Source organism: Diadema antillarum, unplaced genomic scaffold (assembly GCF_040938485.1).
Source record: "Diadema antillarum isolate AM-2024a unplaced genomic scaffold, OU_Dant_1.0 scf00000119, whole genome shotgun sequence".
In the NCBI taxonomy this organism is placed as follows: domain Eukaryota; kingdom Metazoa; phylum Echinodermata; class Echinoidea; order Diadematoida; family Diadematidae; genus Diadema; species Diadema antillarum.
Genome location: NW_027271008.1, coordinates 974,346 through 996,617, shown reverse-complemented (window position 1 = coordinate 996,617; position 22,272 = coordinate 974,346). Strand labels below are relative to the sequence as shown.

General features: G+C 38.1%; 1 protein-coding gene across 2 annotated transcripts in view; it reads left to right on the top strand.

The window, feature by feature from the left end:
* The window catches only part of LOC139719993 (uncharacterized), a 68,326-nt gene that overhangs the window by 5,052 nt on the left and 41,002 nt on the right, over nt 1-22,272 (top strand). The window contains exon 1 of one of the 2 annotated variants that reach the window (XM_071631368.1): nt 17,120-17,525. The exons of the other annotated variant lie outside the window; for it this stretch is intronic. The gene's annotated coding sequence lies outside the window, so the exon portion shown is untranslated. Of the gene's footprint in view, nt 1-17,119; nt 17,526-22,272 lie in introns of those variants that run through there. 2 annotated transcript variants of the gene reach the window in all.

Sequence of the window (22,272 nt, the reverse complement as noted above, 5' to 3'; positions counted from 1 at the left end):
ATATATATATATATATATATATATATACATATATATATATATATATATATATATATATATATATACTTATGTACATAAGTGTGTATGTTTGTGAGTGAGACAGACAGACGATACATACATACATATATTCCTTTGTAGTAGGGCCTGGTATTTTATGTACAGACTTTCGAGAAAACTATATGCCAATGCCAAATAATTAGCGTGCTCTGCTCCAGTAAGCCAAAACGGTTTCTCCTACCTAGGAACACTAAACGAAATGAAGTCATAATGAGATTCATAGCCATCAGTAGATACCAGGAGCTTAGGGGCGATGAGACCTTCATACATGTCTGAGGGGGTGATTCAAAATGCCCACGCACTTATGCAATTTTCCTTTTGTGACGCACGCGGAATTTCCAAAAGTGACTTGGGATTAAGATGCGCTAAATATACAGTCGTCGCCACACGGACCTGGATGTATCGGGAAGTAAATTGTAATCTTCAAACACATCTCAGCATATTATGAAGAAGTTGCTGTCATCACGTAATCACGTGTTCGACATCCCAGCAGGGGGCCGGATCGCCAATAGATAAAATTATTCTTTTTAAAGTGACGCCCGTTCGTTCAACCATGCATATCTCTACTCTCTACATTTAAAGCTCCTCCCTCCCGCGCCTCTCTACACCCTCCACGCCTCCCCTACGCCCCCCCCCCCCACATCCCGTTATGGATACCATTCACTGGATATACTCACTATTTGCACCATTTGCTGTAATATGACTGCGCTGCCGAATCAATTTTTCTCAATTTTGTGTCTCCAAAACGAATGATTGCTGACAAATATCACTACATGTGACAGATCCAGCGCGTTCAATCAACTGCCGACGACACGTAATAGGCACGTGTCTCTCTCTCTCTCAAAATGACGAAACCGTGGCGCATATACTCCTTCCTATATAGAAAGCATAATTCGCTGAAGAGAAGCACTGCAAATGAAGTAAGTGCGTTCATTATTGTTTCACGCAAAATGTCAAAGTTCAAATGAATTTTCAACAGTGGATTTATTTTGAATGATCTCCAAAGTGCTCTTGTTCTCCAGGTATGAATCCAATCAAACCGATCTGTAAATACCGACCTGATTGCGAAATGGCCTACCTGAATTGCCTCACAGCAAAGAAATTGAAAGTAAGAGCAAAAACTTCATGTGACTGATTTTGTTCTCGTGCCATCGACAGTACGTATATTACACTATAGGCGAGGCGCTTTTACTTTCGACTGTAAAAAGCCGTCAAGGCGCGGTACGTGCTAATGCTTACGTCAGACATGAAAAATATACTATCAATATGTTTAGGTCAGTGTTCTATAAACCAGTCTGTGTGTGTGTGTTTTTTTTTTTATAGTAATGGGTAAATTGTTTCACAACAAACTGGAGAATATTGCATGATTCTACGACGGGTCGAACAAGTATAGGCATGGGGCATTATAGTTCTTACAGCTGAATTCAAGAATTGGGTCACCACGTCATAGCCGAAAATCTTAAACGATTTCTTTTCAAATATATTCCATTTTCTTCGTGCTGCTTTTTTTTCTTTTGGAGGTTTTTTCATGACATTTCGCATGTCTGCTTAGCTGGCCCCTAACGCCTCTTCCCAGAAATTAGTGTGACGCAACGGAAACACTTCAGACCTGCAGAGTGTACAAAGGTACTACTCAATCTAAAGTGGTTCAGAGCATTACAACAGTAATTCAGGAGCCTGCAGGGACCAGAGAAGGACAGAAAGCGAAAGAAACTGTTAGCTAAATCATTATATGGATGTCGTACCAGGCAGGGCTGCTCCGACTTGTTGTTGATGACATCATTAAGTGTCCAACATGGACTTCGTGTACTTACCTGTTATATATCTAGCAGCACATGATACATCGCACGAAATTGATAGGAAAAGACCAGTGAAGGTGTTGATTACCAACTCGCTCGCTTGGTTCCGGAAGGTGAAAGAGAAAGCTTGCTATCCATGTCTAGTCTAATATAGAAATCATGGGAGATATCATACCTCCAAACGATCATTACAGGGTTTTTTTTTTCAATACGTATACAGACACAGACAGACAGACACACATACACACCAACACACAAACACACACATGTCTGAATAGATTAAATTGATTTGAACTGAAGTATAAAATTGTTCTCCAGTTGTCATGACTTTAGCGTATAGTAGCCTATGTACAATAAAATTGTAACAAATTGTGGCATGGCGAAAGAGAATTTCTGTAGGATATGGAAGAAAAGACTTATATTGTCTTATGCTAGACCTTCATTTTGTCTCACGCTAGACTTACATTTGTGTCGAAGACAATCAGTGTGCTTACGGTCAAACGTCAGAGTACCCATACACGTGTGTGTTAGCTAGTGTATACAATTCACACAGTTACAAGTGGATGAAGTAAAGGGCTCATACAGTTTATGAAAGTTTTTTACCTGCGTACGTGAGAAAAGGATTTGCACATTATGTACTAACACTCAGACATGCATGAATACATACTAACACATTGTGTAGAATTAGAGACAGACCTGGAGAGAGAGGGAGAGTGAAAGAGGGAGTATACATGTACAATTCTGATGTATTGATAATGTTAATAAGTATGGCAAACTCGGGCAAACGTACACCGAAATCCCCCTCAGGCATTATTCTTTCTCAAAGCGCGCGATTTCTTAACGTTTAGCCCCCGCGTGTCAGTGAAAAAAAAAAAAAAAAAAACAACACAAAAAACATGCAATCGTGCACCGCTCTTCCCTGCTACATTATCCCATCGTCTGCGCTGAATCTTACCAAACATGCCGGCTCACTCCGAGGCTCGAGGAGCGAGCACGTCGCTGGAAGACCCTCCCGCGTTATTGGAAAACTAAAGATGACTGAGATTGAAGAATATTGTCCTCTCCAGAGGTTCCCATCAATCTTCAGAAGCTCACTCATCGTAATGTCCCCAACTGACTTTTATACCGCATAAAATGTCTACTAACTGTTTGCTACGGCGTATATACCACTCGGGGCTAAGTGTAGGCCTACCCATGCAGTTTCTTGAGGTTTGTCTGAAATCACTATCATAAGATTCGATGAGCTATGCTTCCGTTATGGGATTCTGTGGTACTGGACAGAGTTTATTATATGTGTTGCTTTTTGGTGCGGAAAATCGACCTAAGCACCGTGATAATAATGAATGTGGTTGTGTGCCTTAACTGTTGAGTATAACCAATCCTTCGTGTATTTCTATAAGTTCGTCAGTATGGATGAATATTAAAATCTATACATGTTTACATACATTGATTTGGTGAGCATTTGCAGTTTGCAGTTGCGGATATTCTGGGTTGTTTGATTTCAATTAAATAGCGAAAGACTGTAAATAGACTTTTTTTTCCTTAAAATAACTTTTTGTTTTGTTTCAACAGTGAGTAGATGCGTTTTGAATTCAGAATCTTAATGACAACCTGACTTGTTAAATCTATGTTTTGTGATATGACCTCTGGCCCGATATGTTCTCAATGGTATATTATATATATATATATATATATATATATATATATATATATATATATATAGACATAGGCCTAATTATCTTACACATGAATAATTACTGACAATGAAATTTCCGGAAATATATCAATGAAATTGTAATAAATACATATATACATATATATGTACATATGCATGTATATATATATATATATATATATATATATATATATATATAATGTATATACATGTACACACATGTTTACGACATTGAAAGTATAGATGTGTGTGTGTGAGCAATGAGTCACAAATGAGATTTTCAATAACAGCAATTTTCAAACGGCCATCATCAGCCCGTAATGTGGTCATCATAATCAATATTGTTGTTGTTTTTTCCTTGGCATCCTCCCAATATTGTGTACGCCAAAAGGTCAAAATTGCAATAATTAGATAGACATGCCGCTAACAGAAGCAATCTGCGTAAACAATGAGCGAGAAACTCCGCTCTCTGAAATTCAGAGACATATGTATACGCACACATACGCAAATAATGCCCACGATATCACGTGTAATCACTCGTTACACACACACACGCACGCACGCACACACACACACACACACACACACACACACACACACACACATAATCACATGCACAAATCTCATGGTTATACGAACTCTCACAAACATGCAGTTATGATTATAATGATGGGAAGCTCATTAAGTTTCCATAATTTATGAAATTCTCTTCCGACTAAATAGGAGGAATTTTGTATAATCGGGCAAGAGAGGGAATGGCATTCTACCCGGTCAATTATAAAGCACAAACCTCTGTCTGACGTGCAGAATATTGTAAGCAGTAAAATGGGACGAAACGTGCGGGGCTGCGCACAGGTGCACTCGTAGGGGGTACTCTGTATTTCTCTAAAATATCCTGTCAGAAATCTGGAATTTGGGGCGTTATGACGTCAGAAAGCCTTCGCGCTGTCTCTGCGATTCAAGCAACAGCGTGCGCCAAATGCAATGAGGCTTTTGCCCAAATAAAAATGAATAAAGAAAAAAAATGCAACACAATGTTAGAAACAAACAAGAACGATAAATTTTCGACGACATTCCCTGCATCCACAAAAGGTGTGAAATCAGCTGTGATATGCATAGAGACAGGGGCAAACAATCAGTAAATATAGGCGTCAGAAAATAAGGCAAGTAATTTGAAAAAAGGTGACCTTTTGAAAATTAGTAGCATAGTTGACATGGTGTTAAGTGACTGTGCTTGTCTTGTGCATAGGATTATACAAAGTTCTCCTCGTATATCAAAACTCTCAAGACACATTTTCTAACATCGTTATAGTGATCTTAAAAGAAACCAAAACCAAACAACAACAACAATAATAAAATCCACAATACGGTGATTTGGTGATAATTATAGAACGCCGTGTAAGACGATGACTTTACATTCCAACAGTTCTACTTTATATTTTGTCCAGTTTTGCTCATTATTATCTTCGCTAATGTGTTGCTGGCGTGTATTCTGTTTTGCTTTGATTGCTTCCATTCCAACAATAGATATGAGAACAGATATAAAACAGTGAAATTCGTAATAAAAATTCCTGTTCGGTAGATCGCGATATACACGTATCGATGCTGAATACCGTCTTTTGCAGCGGCTTATACATTGATGCATGCATGACACTACATGACTTTTGCTCTACCGGAATCGATCATACCAGATTAAAAAAAAAGGAATAGAAAACCACTGCTAGTTATATACTCTCACTCCAACTACGGACGATAATTATGTCTGTCATTCGGAAAGATATTGGGTTACGGTCGGTATGGGATCGACATGAACTGATCGGATAGTCTAGCCATGACATTGTGCGGTCATCACCTTTGTGTAAGTCGTTATACTTGACGACACCGATACAAGATTGTCTCACACCTATGAATAAAGCGGACCAGTCCATCACTTTTTTTTTTACCAAAGAAAATTGAAAGATATTACAGTAAATCTGGGGAAAATGTATATAAAAAAAAATACGCCACACCATAAAGGCTGTTCAAAATCATCCAGGTGCTGCTGATGAGGGTGAATCCACATGCAAAAAAAACAACAACTTCATTTGAATTCAGGACACGCTCTCTTTTACATTTAGGAGGAGTACTTTGTTTCGGCGTAGATTCGTTAAAAAAAAACGTGAAATTTTTGAGTGGCAAAACCGCACGTAGAGTCTGTCTTTAATAACCTTTGAGTGGAGTTGAGCTGAACCTCCTACCCCCTTGAAAATTTAAGGACCGAGTGAAATAAGTTAGTCCAGTTAGATAGTAACACGAAAGACAACGAATCTTTAGTGTACTTATACATTTCTCCTTTTTTCTTTCTGTGATTAACACCTGTGTCTATGGAGGATGATAATAATACAGGTGTGAGGCCTATAGATCGTGATTTGTCCTTGGTCTGTGCAATGCATGTACGAGAGAAGAGGACTCTTTAGAGACACTATCGGAGAAGAGAGGGCACGTGATGAAAGAAGAGGATGAGGGAACAACGTTATAGAACAGAGAGACAAGAGTGAAAAAGAGATAGAGAGAATAAAATACTTGCTGTAAAGAAAGTCACGAACAAAAAAAGGCAGATCGAAGTACATGTATAGAACCTGAGATAGAATTGACCAGAGGGAAGGATGCTTTGAAGGAAGGGAAAGATGGAGAGGGGGTAGGGTGAGAATGGGGGGGGGGGGGGGGAGTCTAACGGAAGCCATGATAAGACGCGGATACTTTCAGAGTATACCAGTACCAAGGGACTGAAATGCAGAGAAGATGCAACATACTAATAGAGACGATGATGAAAGAGACATAAGGAGAGAGAGAGGGGAGGGGAGAGAAGGGGATGGGGTGTGCGAAGAGAGAGAGATTAGAAAAATCAGTGATCACTATCTCTCCAAAAAGAATCGAGTGAAAATATTCACTCTTGAAGGAGTGAATACAAAAAAGAGTGAATTTAGAGTGAAATTGAAGTGAATTTTGAGTGAAAATGTTCATTTTCACTCATTTTGGAGTGACCTCAGGGATCACTCGAAGATTTTGGAGTGATCCCTGAGGTCACTCTAAAACGAGTGAAAATGAACATTTTCACTCAAAATTCACTCCAATTTTACTCTAAATTCACTCTTTTTTTAACTCACTCCTTCAAGAGTAAATATTTTCACTCGATTTTTTTAAAGAGGGGATAGAGAAACGATTGTTCACTCGCACATCTCCCAGGTTTTTGCATGTTTTGCTTGATAACAAAGCACTACTCTATACTTTGTTGTGTATAAATCCGATGTGACGTTGGGTAAGCTACGTCTAGACTTGACTCAAAGATATAGACTTATCATTTACACACAAATTCGGGGTTTTTCGGTTGTTATTAGAAGTTACTCTTTCAGACAAGACTAACGTCATTATCTTCTTAGTTCGAATGCAGAAACTTGAATGTGATATCACTTTTATGAGATAAGCCTTATACGGTTGAGTGAAAAATGTTGATAGCCAATCCATGTTTTCAGGACCACTAATTGTCTTGTCTGAGACAAAATAAAAAAATAAGGACATCACTGGCGCACTTGACCTTTTGCGGTCCTCCGAATCTAGGCTTCATTTAAAACACATTTCTTGGTCAGATTAAAAAAAATGGAGCTCGTTTACAGCATGCAGCGTGGCATACCGTCCTATATGATGTGTGAAACATGAAATTAAAGAAGACCCCGCATTATGTCGCGACGCGATACGGCCAAAGTCCCGTGTGTAATCCGATATACTCCACCAACTGTTACAACCAGCCGAGATCCCTTTATATTGCAGACATCTTATCGCATTAAAAGAGACAGAAAAAGAGACGAGGGAGATAGAGATAAAAGAGAGAGAGAGAATAAAGAGAGAGAAGGGGGGGGGGGGGATGGAAAAAAAAAAACGTGGTCAGCGCTCCGCAACGTTGGTCTGGTGCATAGTTTTAGCCTGTATTCGGTTGAAGGTTATTATAAGCATGCTTATTTCAGCCTTAAAGGCCCACTTACTAACTTTGCCTATACAACCTTGTAAACTATTTCAATCATAACCTTTGGGTTTTTTTAATCACGTAATTAATGATGATATCACATTGTTCATGTGTTGGTAAAGCTTATAGGACAAGGAACAAAGCTGCGATGATGTGTGAAGTTCGAAAGTTGCGTGCTTAAAATGAGCATGTTTGGCAACCAGGATATGAACACACGCGTGATATGTAAACTCATAAAAACCATTTTAGATAGCAGATAGGAATATTTGGTAGACCATAACATGTAAAATGCGATTTACAGAGGAGCGAGAATAGCGTCAGCTGGTACTCATGGTCAAAACTTAAAAGAGAGTTTGTTTCAAAGTAGTGTTTCAGTACCAAATGCAGGAGGGGGGCTTTAATAGAGGTCGAGAGACAACGCGGGCGAAGGATGAGGTGGAAATATAGTCTAATCAGATAATTGGCTCGTAATCACGGTGTCAGCTTTCGCATCTTTGATGTCCGCCTGATGAAGACGCATGCGCAACAGCGTGGAAATAATAGCTGCAAGAAGATATTGTACTATTCGGAGATTGCAGTGTCAGTTATAGACCCATTGTATTAATGCCAAGGCTGCAAGAAGAGGCGTCTGTATTTGGCGATGATGACTGCCACTGTGCATGGAATGCGGCAGATGGAAACGGAGGTCTTTGTAGACCTTCAATATTTTGCAAAAATCGTTGAATATTCCACGAGATGTTTAATTTCACCTTTCAGAATTCTTTAATCGTGAAAATGCATTTGCCAAGATTACCTGGCACCGTATTTCAACTCATTATATGCCTTCGTCTCGTGTCCCCATCAAAACCATTGTGCTACTCTCGACAACACTTTTAACCTTGCTTCTCCAAAGTATTACATCAATAAAAAGGTATCTTGTATTGTTGTCCCCCCTCCAAAAAAAAAAAAGGAGAATTAATTGATATTGCTGAGTTTCCAGTTGTCAATTTCACTATTACTGAAAAAAGGCAATGGTAATAATTATTTTCCATTATGTCCAAGAAAATTTCCCATTTTCTGTACAATGTAATTTCTCAATCTCGTTAGTCTTTGAGCAATCAAAATTAATATCAGAAGTTAGCATGCTGTATCATGAAAGTAGTATAATTGACAGTGATAATCAATACAATGGCCCTAAATCGGCGCATCAAATTCAGTGAAGTAATAAGGGGAAGGATAATTCAATATGTGAATCGTTGTACGTGTTGCTGTGAGGCATGTGAAAGTTTTACGTTTTGAAACCACTGTAATTTGCCGGCTACTAGTTTAGCTGTATCCTGTATGACGATCTCATCACACTTAATGTCTAAATCACTTTTAGGTCTGATATCATCAAAATTGTTGCAGAACTGACATTGTGTGAGACGGCATAACCCCTGTTTATGTGTCGTTCGAAAAGGATAACCGTTTGGCGATTGAAATGTATCCTTATCTTTGAGAATAGTGAGTATTTGGTGTGCCCCTACTGTTGAGAAATCAACTATATCAATTACTTTATGTAAGATGTTATCTACTAAAGACTGAAAGAAACAGAGTTATAGCTATTGTCGAAAAGTGCTTGTCTTTCTTTTTTTTTTCTGATTTATTCACGACATACTCTGATGCTGTCTAGTCGTACAGGAAATTATACTTGCATGTAATATCATATGCATGCCTAAGACGGCTTTTTGAAGATTTTGAGTAATCCCCTCATAAATGTCTTACTCGTGGAATGGATATTTACAGTTGGGTATGGTGGGAGGGATGGTGTGGGAGGGAGGGGCTAAAAAGGAGAAGATAAGGTAACGTGGGTGGGTCTAGGAGGACTCAAGTTGCAGTTAGGGATGAGTTCCGGTAAGGGATTGACCAAGCCAAGAGGGGCGAGCGAGACACGGTCCCCCGAGACCGGGAGATGGTGCGCACCAGTGCGCCGGCTTGAAATGTACCTACCCACTTGGGGCTCGAGGAGGGGAAATTGTCAGGTCGTGAGAGATAGCCCTAGGCTATGTTCAAGGCTATAAAAGTCCATTATAGTACACGATTGGTGTGTGGCATTCAGAGTGGCCATCTTGGAAGGTCACTCTCGATACTTGTTTCTTCTCGACGTTTTACAACCTATTCGTGCCACATCGTGTATAATATGTAATGAAGAATGCAATTTTGGCGAATACATTGAATCACAGCCACACAATTCACCGTTAATGTAATGGGTATATAAGGCAGTGAGCTTTAAAATTCAAATTGTATATTGTAAGTACACATGTATCTCTGCTTTGATATTTCAATGACTACAATTCAAAGATTATGATTATATAGGTCGTTAATGATTGGTTATAATTATCAGGGATGTCTACAAAACAAATTGAAAGCGAAAGTACTTCCTTATCTACTGCTGATAGCGCAATCTCAATTCGGTTTTTACTCCAGTACGCATGGTGTCTAATGAGATCTAAGGAAGGATTTCCATTTTTGCATTCATTCTCACTTGTGATCAAATTGCACCCTAAGTTAACAATACATAATTAACTAGATGACTAAACGCACCATACTCATAAATTCCATCATACGTGTACATATATATATATAAATGTGTGCGTGTATGTGTGTGTGTGTGAGTGTTTGTGTGTACATATACATCTATACGTGTGTGCATGTTACGATTATATATTTATGTATGTTGTGTATTTGTTTGTAATGTAATGCAACGCATATCAAATGTAAAGTCATCTTATACTCATGAATTCCACATTATTGTGTGGAATATATCTGCACATAATCATGTATATATACAGTTGGCCCACATAATCAAATTTATGAATAAACGAACTCTCCTCATGTATTTACAACAATTTGATTGAATCTAATATGTGGTATTTACGTTATATTGCATATATTTGTTTATGTTATGAAACCTCAATAGTTTCATTTCCACAGTAAGATTAACCAACTAGACAATTACTATCCTGCACAAAGTCTCATGGTGATTAAACCACAACTGCTCTTGAGCAAGAGGATGAAAGGCACGCTTTCCGAAATTCTGAAATTACAGCTGCCATACCACTATCATTCGTCACAGGTCTCTCGCAAGAGGCTTGCGCTGGATTATCTTCCGTTCAAGAGAATGCTTTGTATGAACCTAGAAGACCAGTAGAAATGTTCAATGGGTTATATAATCCCTGTCATACAGGATAATTGACGAGGTAAAGGAAAGAGCAAAATGAATATGGAAGGATCACGTCATACGTGAATGCAGAATTTTAATCTTAGACGTCAATCGCCTTAAGTATACTGTCTGTCCCTAATGCAAAACATTCTATACTGGATCGCCTTAAACACACAGGTTTTCATAACGTTACGATGTCAAGCAGCTGTTTTAGGAATAATGTTGTAAATCCTGTTCATTTCAATAGATGATTAAACATATATGAATTTCAACGCAATAGAAGAAAACAGAGGTGTAGATAATATATTAAATTTCGTTTAAAATCCTTTGACTATTTTTATATTGTCATATTGTTTGATTGAATTTTAACGTCTTGCTCCGAATCATCAAATATAGACAAGGAAAATCAAACTAAGAAGTTTCCTTAAAATTGAAATTAAGTAACCAAGTCATAGAACTAAAAAAAACAACAACTTACAATTCCCATTCAAATTAATGATTTTTCGTACTTTTACCCCCTCGAGTTATTTGTATTGCAACATAAATGACTAATTGCTCTTCCTCGATGCAAACAAATAACTATCATGAAATCAATTCTTTAGTAATAGCAATTGTTCCAAAATCATGGGTATTTTTACGTATTTGGGTTTGATTTGAACCCACACCCTCCTGATTGCTCGTCAGGGGTAATATCCACCAGACTACCGAGCTTCCGCCGATAGCCATTTGTGGTTTTGATCAATTATGGCAACTGATGCTTCGTATTCATTCATTTCTATATAGTTTGATGATTTCTAGATTACAATGGTTTCATTAAAAAAAAATATTGGTTGTAACCAGATTTTCAATTGTCATATACCATAAATCGCTATACTCCATGTCTCAAGTAAACATGCACAAGTCTCTAGTCCCACCAGAACATTCTTAATAGCATTTCTTTTTCTATCTCATTTCAATGAATTTGAAATTTTCATTTGACATTACTTCTTTATCGAAGCCAAGATGAACATGGAATTGTATTGCACTTTACAGATAAAATAGATTATCCGAGCATAAGTTATATCGTGAAGCTATGGAATGCTTCCATGGTTTATAAAGTTGAAGTAACCACTCTTGTGAATAGCCCTAATGCCCATTGATATGAACGCATGTTTATGCGCTATTGAATATTAAAAAAATAATAGCGCTAGTAATATGACAGTGAATTGATACTGATTATCAAGGTAGTAAGGAATAATACAAACGTTAGCTACAATAACAGTAATAATGATAATAGCGTCGTATTTTTACCCCCCAAAATGGACACTGATTATCATGATTACAACAACAATTGTCAGAATAATGAGACAAGTTATCATAAGTATAACAACGATAACTGTAATGAAATTAATGATAATAATCGTAATAACAACCACATTTACATTGTCGATTTGAGTAAATATTCATAGCACAAACAATAAAAAGACATAATTTATGCTAGGTTAACTAGACAACGTTTGAATATTATTTTTCAATTCCATTCAATTATAGCTTATTTCCATCCAACAAAATGTCATACATAATACAAAGTATACATTTGATAAACTATATTGTTTAACAATTTATAAGAAGTCATGTAAGTATGGTACAAAATATATACATATGAATGTACCAAATAACGGGAGAGACAACGCATACTTTGCACTGGTGACAAAAGTGAAAATAGGGATGGAAACGAGTGATCTATATACTATACAAGATGACTCGTAGTATTGTATTTAAAGTATGCATTTTTTAAACCAGAGAACAAAATAGAGAGCAATGGAAACAATTTTCTCTGATTGAGTTATCAAACGGGAAGTCAGTATAAATGATTTCAAAACAGGAGACTCGACTTATTGCGAAGGAGAGCTAAAACCTGTTGTCCTTTAAGTGGTGAGGAAGTTAGATATCATATTCTCCTGCGGCGGAAATCACGATGAAGGCGCTGCACCTGATGTTCATTTGCTGTGGCCATTCCGGGTTTTTTTTTTCTATTAATAATTATTATTTCCAAGGCGCGGATGACTAAATGGACTGACTAAACTCAAGAAAAATCAAAGAAACAGCCGTGCTTTCCGAGCGACGCGTGCAGATTTCCACTATAGAGCGAGAGGTCAGTGTGTTGAGACGTCACAACCGAAGGTGCAATGAGCGATAGCCAGCAATCAATGGGAGCCACAAAGCATTTCACTCTCCCTCCGCGGGCGAAATCTTGCCATTTGCTTGTTTGGTGTTTTTGTTAACTTGTCCTTAAAATCAGCCGCATCATTGGAAAATGCTTTGGTAATGCACTCAGCACGCGCCACTGATGATAAGAACAACGCTTTCTCTCTCGCTCTCTTTCGATCTTCTCCTATCGTTCCCATCTTTACCACTATCTATCTATCCCCTGTGTTTTTCGGCACTATACCATTTTGATAGCAAGCCTTTAGCTGCTAAACGTACATTTGAATTGAATTTGTTGCGAGAATTATTTTTGTAGGACAACATCACAGCAAGCTAAATCTCTGATCAGATTTGTTGCCTACCTTTTCATTTTTTTTTCATTTTATAAGAACATCAACGAAACTATGATGTAACTGTGTCCGTGTCTTGCTGAAAACTACTGTATTGCGTTTGCGAGTCCACAGTTTCGCCTTCGCTTGCGTGCTAATTCGTATTTATTGAGGAACACATCTTGTTGCTTGTATTTTTTTTCACCGCTATTCGTAAGGCTTCCTGGTTTGTTATGCTTCACTGTCAAGTGCCAAGGTTCTAATGCTATTTATATATCCTGATCATAAACATACAGTTTGGTTTGCTTTGCAGTTTCGGGTTTTGCATTTACTGTCTGCCATGTTGTTTCGTTCGTTTGTTTACTTGTTTTTTGCTCGTGTGCATTTACGTTTATGTATGTATGTATATATATATATATATATATATATATATATATATATAATCGTTATTGTTATTATTATTATTATTATTATTATTATTATTATTAGTGTTGTTATTATCATTATTATTATTATTATTATTATTACTATTATTATTATTATTATCATCATCATCATTATTGTTATTATTACCAACATCGTCATCATCATCATTATTGCGGATGAGAGGGAAATACTGGTGGCACAGCAACACGTCACACATTCTGACAACAAAACAAATCACCACCACCATGATATCAAACTTTATTCTCCCCTCGCCTCACGCGCCATCGTCCCAGTCTCGATCCATCTCTTTCTCCACGTGGGTCGAACAGACCACACCCACTTTGTACAAATGCATATTCATGACAGAATGTATATATATGTATATATATATATATATATATATATATATATATATATATATATATATATATATCTTTATCTGTAAGTGTGTTTGTGTGTGTTTTTTCTCTGTCTGTATACACGAACAGATTTATCACAGTATTGAGATGAATTGTTCGACTGAGATCGAAAGTGGGCCAAGTACCAGAAGATGATGATGATATGATCCAACAATCTCGTACAATCCATGACTTTACAGGAGATGGAGAGAGAAAAAAAAAAAACAACTCGTCGCTACATTCTATGACCATCCAGGGCGAAACAATGGAGGGCAAGGTCGTTACGATATGGCGGAACGCTGCAGTGCTCAGGTATATAGAGACAGAGCTCTGTGGTTGATTATTGTCTTCCTACCAGTGTCTTCTGACTTGATTTTTCTTCCCATTTCTAACAATATTTCGCAGTTGGTAGGTTATGTCATCACTACTTGCATTTTCCGGATAATATCACATCAAATTCAAGTTCAAACATGTAACAATATTTTTTTTTTAAACAGAACATTAACTATTCAACGTAAACACTTTATTGAAGTAAAACGTACAGAACGAATGACTTGTGAACAAAATTTCAGAACACATAGATTCGACGTTACATGATATCACAATATAATATAACGCTACATATGAACTCTTTTTAAAGAGACTAACTAGGGATATATCGCATTCTATCACGATATAAAAACTAAAGGGAAGAAGAAGAAACAGGAAGACTTCATAATGAAGATGCGATTTAGCTCACTGTGATTATTCTTTTCACTTGCTTCGCGTTTATTGGAGCCATTTTCTTGAAAAGTGCCAAGGAGGGTGATATATATATATATTTTTTTTTCTGTTTTGAGGAGTGTACAAATTCAATACAGGAAGTAATGTGCCAAAACTGTTAAGAATTCTTTTGATTGATTCTTTGTGTTGGTGTGAGCGTGAGCGTGCTTGTGTACTGATCTTCCGTCTTTCGTCCGTGCCTGCAGATGTTTCACACTGGGAAATAAGTTTCCTGCGGCCATATGGGCAGATGGTGATGATAGATTGTAGTGGTAAATATATAGCACATCATCTTTAAACACGGAAGATAACAACACACGTGCGCACGCACACACACACACACACACACACGCACAGACACACACACACACACACTCACACACATACACACGTACACTACTACTACTACACACACACACCACACACACAATGGCATACTGTCTCCGTGATGGCATTATCACCGGAGTAAACAGATAAGTGGTTCATGTAAATATAGTGCTATCTGCATTGGCATATATGGTGTATACTGTTATAGCGCCAACCCCCTCTTTTTATGTTGTCCTGATACAGTGCGAGAGAAAGGAAAAGAGAGAAAAGATATCATCTCTATATTTCGATTCACGAGGAGCTCATACCTCCAGCCTATTATATCTTTAGGCGGGTGGGATATCAACATTCTGTTCAAACAGGGTAAGCGATCTGTGGGCACCAAGGTTGATACTCCCTTTAAAGAATATTCCCCAAATTTGTCTCAAACCCGTAGCAACACGAGACTTAAAGTGATATCACGATGAAGAAAAGGCAAAAATAGAATTCAATAGCACCACATTTAGAAAATAAAAACTCGCATCTTTCCTGCTTGTAGAATAAAGGTCATCTTTTCGCCTGAACACATTCGTATCTTCTTGGTTTTGGCTTTGTGTGTGTGTGTGTGTGTGTGTGTGTGTGTGTGTGCGTGCGTGTGATGGTGTGTGTGTGCACTTATAGGCAATGACTTGGTGAGTTCATTTAGGATATCTTTTGAGCTAACTGTAATTCTATTCATTTTTTTTTTCGTCTGAAATGCGCCACAAAACAAAAGGCATGGATTAAAAGGAAGCTGACGAACAAAAGAAAGACCAAGACCAAGAAATACCGATAATTATCAGTGTTTCATGTCATCAAAAATTATTGCAAGAGGTATATCCAAGTGCATAGTTAATATTTGTATTAAAGATATATGCATATTTAGTATTATGAAAGCGTCAATATCGTAAAAAGCGATGTATGTATTTATAGTCATTTTAAGTAATGAGTTTATGTCAGTGGTAAGCGTGTCAGTGTCTGAGCGTCATAAAAAGAATAGGAAAAGCACAGCACTTTGATCATTCTATGCGTGTCTATGTGATGACATAATATCTTCTGCTGACAATCTTTTAATTCAAGGCAGGGAATTCCCCTTGAAGAAACAAAAAATAATGTTTTGGATCATTTTCAGTCAATGACCAAAGAGGGGCGTGTCCGGGAAATGTCCCTTGATTCATTGCAAATTACTCAATGCCTGTAGTGTAGCTATACCACATCGCAAATATATCAATGTCTTGCTTTTGTACAGGGAATCGAAATAGGAAGTGATATTATACTTTCATGAAATATGACATAAGTCTAAAATCTTTACACGTTGGCTTCAGCATACTAAGGTGTTGTGGGCAAAAGGGTTTGGTAACGAAGTCATGATAAGACTGCTTTATTTCCAATATTTTACCAAGGATAAAACTCTATTATGTTCTATGATATTTCCTCAAAGCAAAAGGGATGTGTATTTCCGCCTTCCGCTCGCGCGCGTGTATGTGAGTTTGTGAGTGATGTCTTGTTAGTTTTGATATAATGTTCATGCTTAATTTGAAAGCTTAAACGGAAGGAATTCCCCTACTCAATTATATAATTCTGAAACTAAAAGCACATGGGAAAAGCGAATTGAATTTAGAGGGAGAGCAGCACATGCCCGAGAAGCCGGACTATTACAACCATTCAATCTCCACCATGATTGACAGGTCTTACAATGCATCATTCATAGATACTGCCCGGCGCGTGCCATAGCCATGAAAAAAGATCGCCTTGCGCATGCGCTCAACGGAGGGGCAAATCTACAAGTTTGATTGGACATCGTCACGTGTGGGACTCATGACGTCAATACTAATTTGTTTCGATCCGGTACACAGGGAATATGTTGCACGCGTGTATGAAGGCTAGAGATCCCTCGCACCGATTTCCCCGCACAGAGTTCAGGTACTATTGAACGGAACGTGTTGGCACACACGAAGTCGCGGTTTTTATCGTCGAGATCTTTTGCTACTGTGGTCGTCTTTCTTGTCCGTTTTCAGCTGGAGTAATAATTTTTCTCTTTTTTCATCAGCATCCTTTTAATATGTTTTCGTCTGCGTGATTGAAAACAGGGGAATTTCTTGTCGGACTAAAACAGAACTGAATTCAGTGCTTTCTTGTTCTCGGAAAACATCCCGGCAATCGACAGGGGGATGCAATTATTGTCAGAGGGATATCGCATTAGTTCTTCATTTTCATTCATTCAGAATATTATGGTTCATAAGTATCAAGCTCACACCTATCGATGCTCATAAAAATCATTATAACAGTGTTTTCATAGAAAACATCCGTGATCCTCATCATTGCTCGGGCCAACGTTTTGACAACTGCTTCGGAATTGAATAGAGGTAAGAAACAAATTAGAAAAATATTTAAGCTTTTGCACCTGTAATGTCATGTGTTTTCCAAAGCCGGTTTTCCTGACGCCTCCAGTATCCTCCTCATCTCTATCATAACCAGTTCATTCAATCAGCATTCATCATTTTTCCAACAGACTTTATCGATAATGTGTCATTGTAAGTACGAGTCTATCTTTACGTGTTTGTAGCTTTTAAGTTTCATATATATATATATATATATATATGCACGTGTGGAGGTGCGCGCGTGCAATTAAAAGGAAAAGAAAGTTAAAGCGTTGCTGTCAATGCTTGCGCGCAATAATTTTTTTTCCATGATATGCCTGCGGAAAGTTTTGCATTCTGGAGATGAACTTACTTTACAACTTTGTAACATGTAGGTTTGATCACGAGCCAAATTGCTGCAATTGATTCATGACTTTACTGTTTCCGTTTTCTGTTTCCGTTTCGAGTCTGTAAAAGGTATTGATATGAAAACCTATTCCAGCTACAATATTTATAGGATATGCACTTGAATGATCTTTCGGGAAAAAGAGGATATATATAACATATACGTACAAATATATTATGGAGGTTTATAATCTCACAGACCTGTGTTTTTTGTACTTCTGCTTGTTTGATGATTACGGATACATGTCGGTGGTCGTCCTTGTTTGATAAAGCGCGGAGGGTATATCAGCAAAGACCAGTTCAACAGCCAAATACTCGCAAGCTGCAGTAGCTGACTGTCACATCAGCCTTTCTTCGGAATTACCGTTCGGCGGCCAGAAAATTTTCAGGTGACGAGTACTCCTATGACATCACATTTTCTCAATTTACGTGAAGGTCGTTGACAATGAGGGAATAATTCCAAGCCTACCGGTAGAACCCATGATGGGAGAACTAACGCATCATCTCTAGAGGGATAGAAACTCATTGGTTGTCTCTGCCTCAAGGTCAGGGTGTCTGCTTTGAGAATCTATCTGTTTTGTGGTACTCAAGAAACGATAAACACTGTCAAAAAAGGTAGAACTTTCAGTTCATTGGCACTGTGGGGTAAGATATAGTCCGAATGGAACATCATTTCGGATTTATGAACCACCACTTCAGTTTGGCAAATTCATCTTTAATAATTTGAAAGATATACGACATATTTTCATTGCAAACATATAAACACACGTCATTCATATAAGATATACTGCTGTGATTGAAATCTTTTTTTTTGTCTTCTTTTACCTTTATCATAAAACTCTTTTAGGGTACTGTGGGGAACAGGCAAGCGAAAAACCTACTTAACTCTAATGAGAGTTCTCCATCTCAATTCACCGGTTTCTAACCAAATGATAGAGATCGCACTATGGTATACATTCGCTTGAGAATCGTAATTTGATACTTAACAAGTTGTAGCATTTTGAAGGCAAACATTCTATCTAAACCTATGGAGCTAATGAGCCGTTGGTAATACTTCAGGTCTGTCAGAACTGTGTCAATTGTTGTCTTAACCGAGGTTTTGTCCCGGAGGATTTAAATGCTTTGAAAAACATTTATGTTTTTCTGCTCTGCGTCAGTGATGTGGGTTGAGAAAGGTGAGCATTGTTGTCGTCATACGTCGTAATAATATCATTATTGTTATCATTATTGCTACTTTCGTCATAACACCCTTGGGGTGGTAAAGGTAGTGAGAGTGGGAGGACGGTGCAGAATCAGGGTCCGGGAGTAATAGCGTTGATGTTGTTGATATTGTACTATATCATTGTCATCATCGACATCCGTGTTGTTGTAGTTTGCTTGTTTTTCTCTTAATTCTATGTGCACCCAACAAGCGAGTGTGCATAGCCATATATAGCAGATCCTTATCGTCGTTAAAGTTTACAGCTTTACAAAAAACATCCTCGTAGGGAGTGCTGTTACGAGATATTATCTTCTTTGAGATGAAAATCGCTCTTTCCGCGAAAAACACCTGCAAGTCAAGTTACTGCAATGTGAGTTTCTTTTGTATGTGGAATTATGTATGTTTGCGTCTTTATAACATTTAACCAGCAACTTTTAAGAAAAACATGAGAACAAAGAGCCCATGGGAATGACAACGGTGAACGGAAAGCAATACATCGATGGGGAAACTGAGTGAGCATATAGCTGATGTACCGCCACGTCACAATAATGTTCTCTTTGGTACGTGACAATCGTGCTTTCTTGTCACACTATGATGACAATGATTATTATCTTTAAAGCTATTAGGGATGTACCTACCCTACAATAAAGACGTCAATAACTGCCTTTTTCTTTACATAAAGACAAAAAGTACACACTGTACTCGCAAGTGACTCCCTGAAATAGTAAACATCTTTTCATGTCCTGACAAAGTGATGGTAAACCTCCCCGATTTTCGAAATAGTTTTGCATATCGATAGGTTGTAGATGCATGTAACTCACAAGCATCTACCTGAAATTTTCTTGAATCTTCCTGGGGGGGGGGGGGGGGGGTTTTCATCAACGTTTGTCAGCGCTGACAATCAACATAGTAACAGTCAGTGACCAGAGCATCTCATCCAGTCAAAACCAAGGACTTTGCTGAAAAGCGCTGACAAACGTTGATGAAACACTCCCCTGGGGACCGTTTCATGTAACTTTTTGTCAGTGATTTACATTGACAACTGTTAAAAGCTACTGAAATCCTTGCGTCTGATTGGCTGATAGCAAATTTGTCGGTGAAAACCTCCGACGAACTCGTTGATGAAACGCCCCCCCCCCCCCCATCTTGATGTGAACATATTGGCAGCCCTGAAAATAGCATGCTGGTGGGGTTTACAGGCCGTTTTTCCGAAGTTCGTTATAATCCGAAAATAGCATATGGTTCGTTATTCCGATGGTCTGTTAATCCGAAAAGAAAAAAAAAAAACAACAACAAGGTTCCTTATCCCGAAGGTTCGTTAATCCGGAAACAAAATAAGGTTCGTAATTCCGACTGGTCGAATTGTTGGTACGCACTTTCTTTTCATTTTCGGATCAAGGAGCCTTATTTCATTTTCGGAATGTCGAACCTTCGGAACAGTAAACCTTCGGAATAACAAGCCTCATCAGTTGGTGGTGCTAAATCGAGTTGAACAAGAAAGCTAGTTTAAGGTATCCAAACTGACGACAAAGGTGATCAAAGCTACATTCGGATGGTTCAAAATAGTTTCCTCTTCCTAAAGTCATCTGGAAAGAACACAGTGTCCCGCAGTGTATTCACATAGTCGACTTTGTGAAAACACTCGAATTTAACAGTGTGAAGATAATTTCACACTGTGGTGTACTTTTTCAGAGTGTTCACATAGTTATGTTCTGTTTCAGCTTGAGAACTGATGATTTATAATGTGTTCACAATGTTAAAACGCTCGAATTTAACGGTGTGAAGAGATTTCACACTGTTCACAATGTATTCACACTACATTTCACACTGTGTTCACACTGCATTTCACACTGTGTTTCAAACTGAGGGACACTGTGTTCTTTCCAGCAGGGGCACCAGGTGAATTTATATATTTTTTCTTGCTGATTTGCAGTGCATCATTTCCCTTTCTTTTAGCGCGTTCTTGCTTACTCTTCTCTTCGTTTGATTTGTAAAGACAAACATCTGCAAAAATAAATGATAAAATGATGAATTTAATTTCTTTCCTAACGGGATGTACCGTTTTCCCTGTCTGTTATAGTAAAGCAAGGGAAACTGGATGCACGACGACTTACTCGCGAAGAGTCCTGAAATATTGTTTCGCTAAAGAGAAAAATCCGATATAATTGACATAATTATGTACATACACACACAAACACACACGTAATAATATATCAGCATACAATTTACATAATTTCTCTATTTGATTGATTTGCATTTTCCATATAGGATTATAATTGTATCCGTATGATATTGTATATGTGCGTGTGTGGTGTGAGTGTGTGAATGCACGTCAACACATATCCTGATAGCGGGTTTTTTTTGCACAAACACAGAGTCTCTTCAGTCGTTTTAGCGCCGAGCGCAGGTTCATCGGAGCATGGCGTATACAATAATTTGACCTGTTGAGCCTGATACGAATGTGAAAAAACATCAGCAAGTGAAGACGCTCCTTTCTCCGGGAAAACGGCACGAGCCCGGTGAAAAAGCTACAAGTGCAAATATGGAAGACAAATTTTGTGTCAAATGCCATCCTCGATGATAGTAGTTTTGCGGATATTTTAGCGTTTTCTTCCGAAATGTTCTGCTTTATGTGCATCTACGTGATGACACGGGCTCCAATTTCGTTCTTCACATTCTGACAATCGGCATATACTGCTACCACGTGTTCCGATGGATTTATGGCTCGGTGCATCAAAAATTCTTCCCGCTTGTCTCGCACGAAGCTAAATGTCACTTCTTGCGGGAGCGCCATTACTGTTGCCATAGCGACAACATATCTTCCAAGAATTGAACCTGTATGCCCGCGTGAGGGTGTGTGTGTGTATGTATGTGTGTGTGTGTGTGTGTGTGTGTGTATGTGTGTGTATAATCGTGTATACGTGTGGCGGGAATTCGATGCGTGGAAGCCGAAAGGAAGTTCACTACAAGGTAGAAGACCACTACAGGTAGTCAGACGAGTCAACTGAGTATGTGAATATTGGTTGGACACCATAAAAAGCAAAATTGCTTCATTTTCACTGACACAGTGAGGAAAAAAGAGAGAAATATAATACTCTAGAAGGAATGCAAAATACGATCTGTAGTCAGCGGAGGTTATGAAGAGCA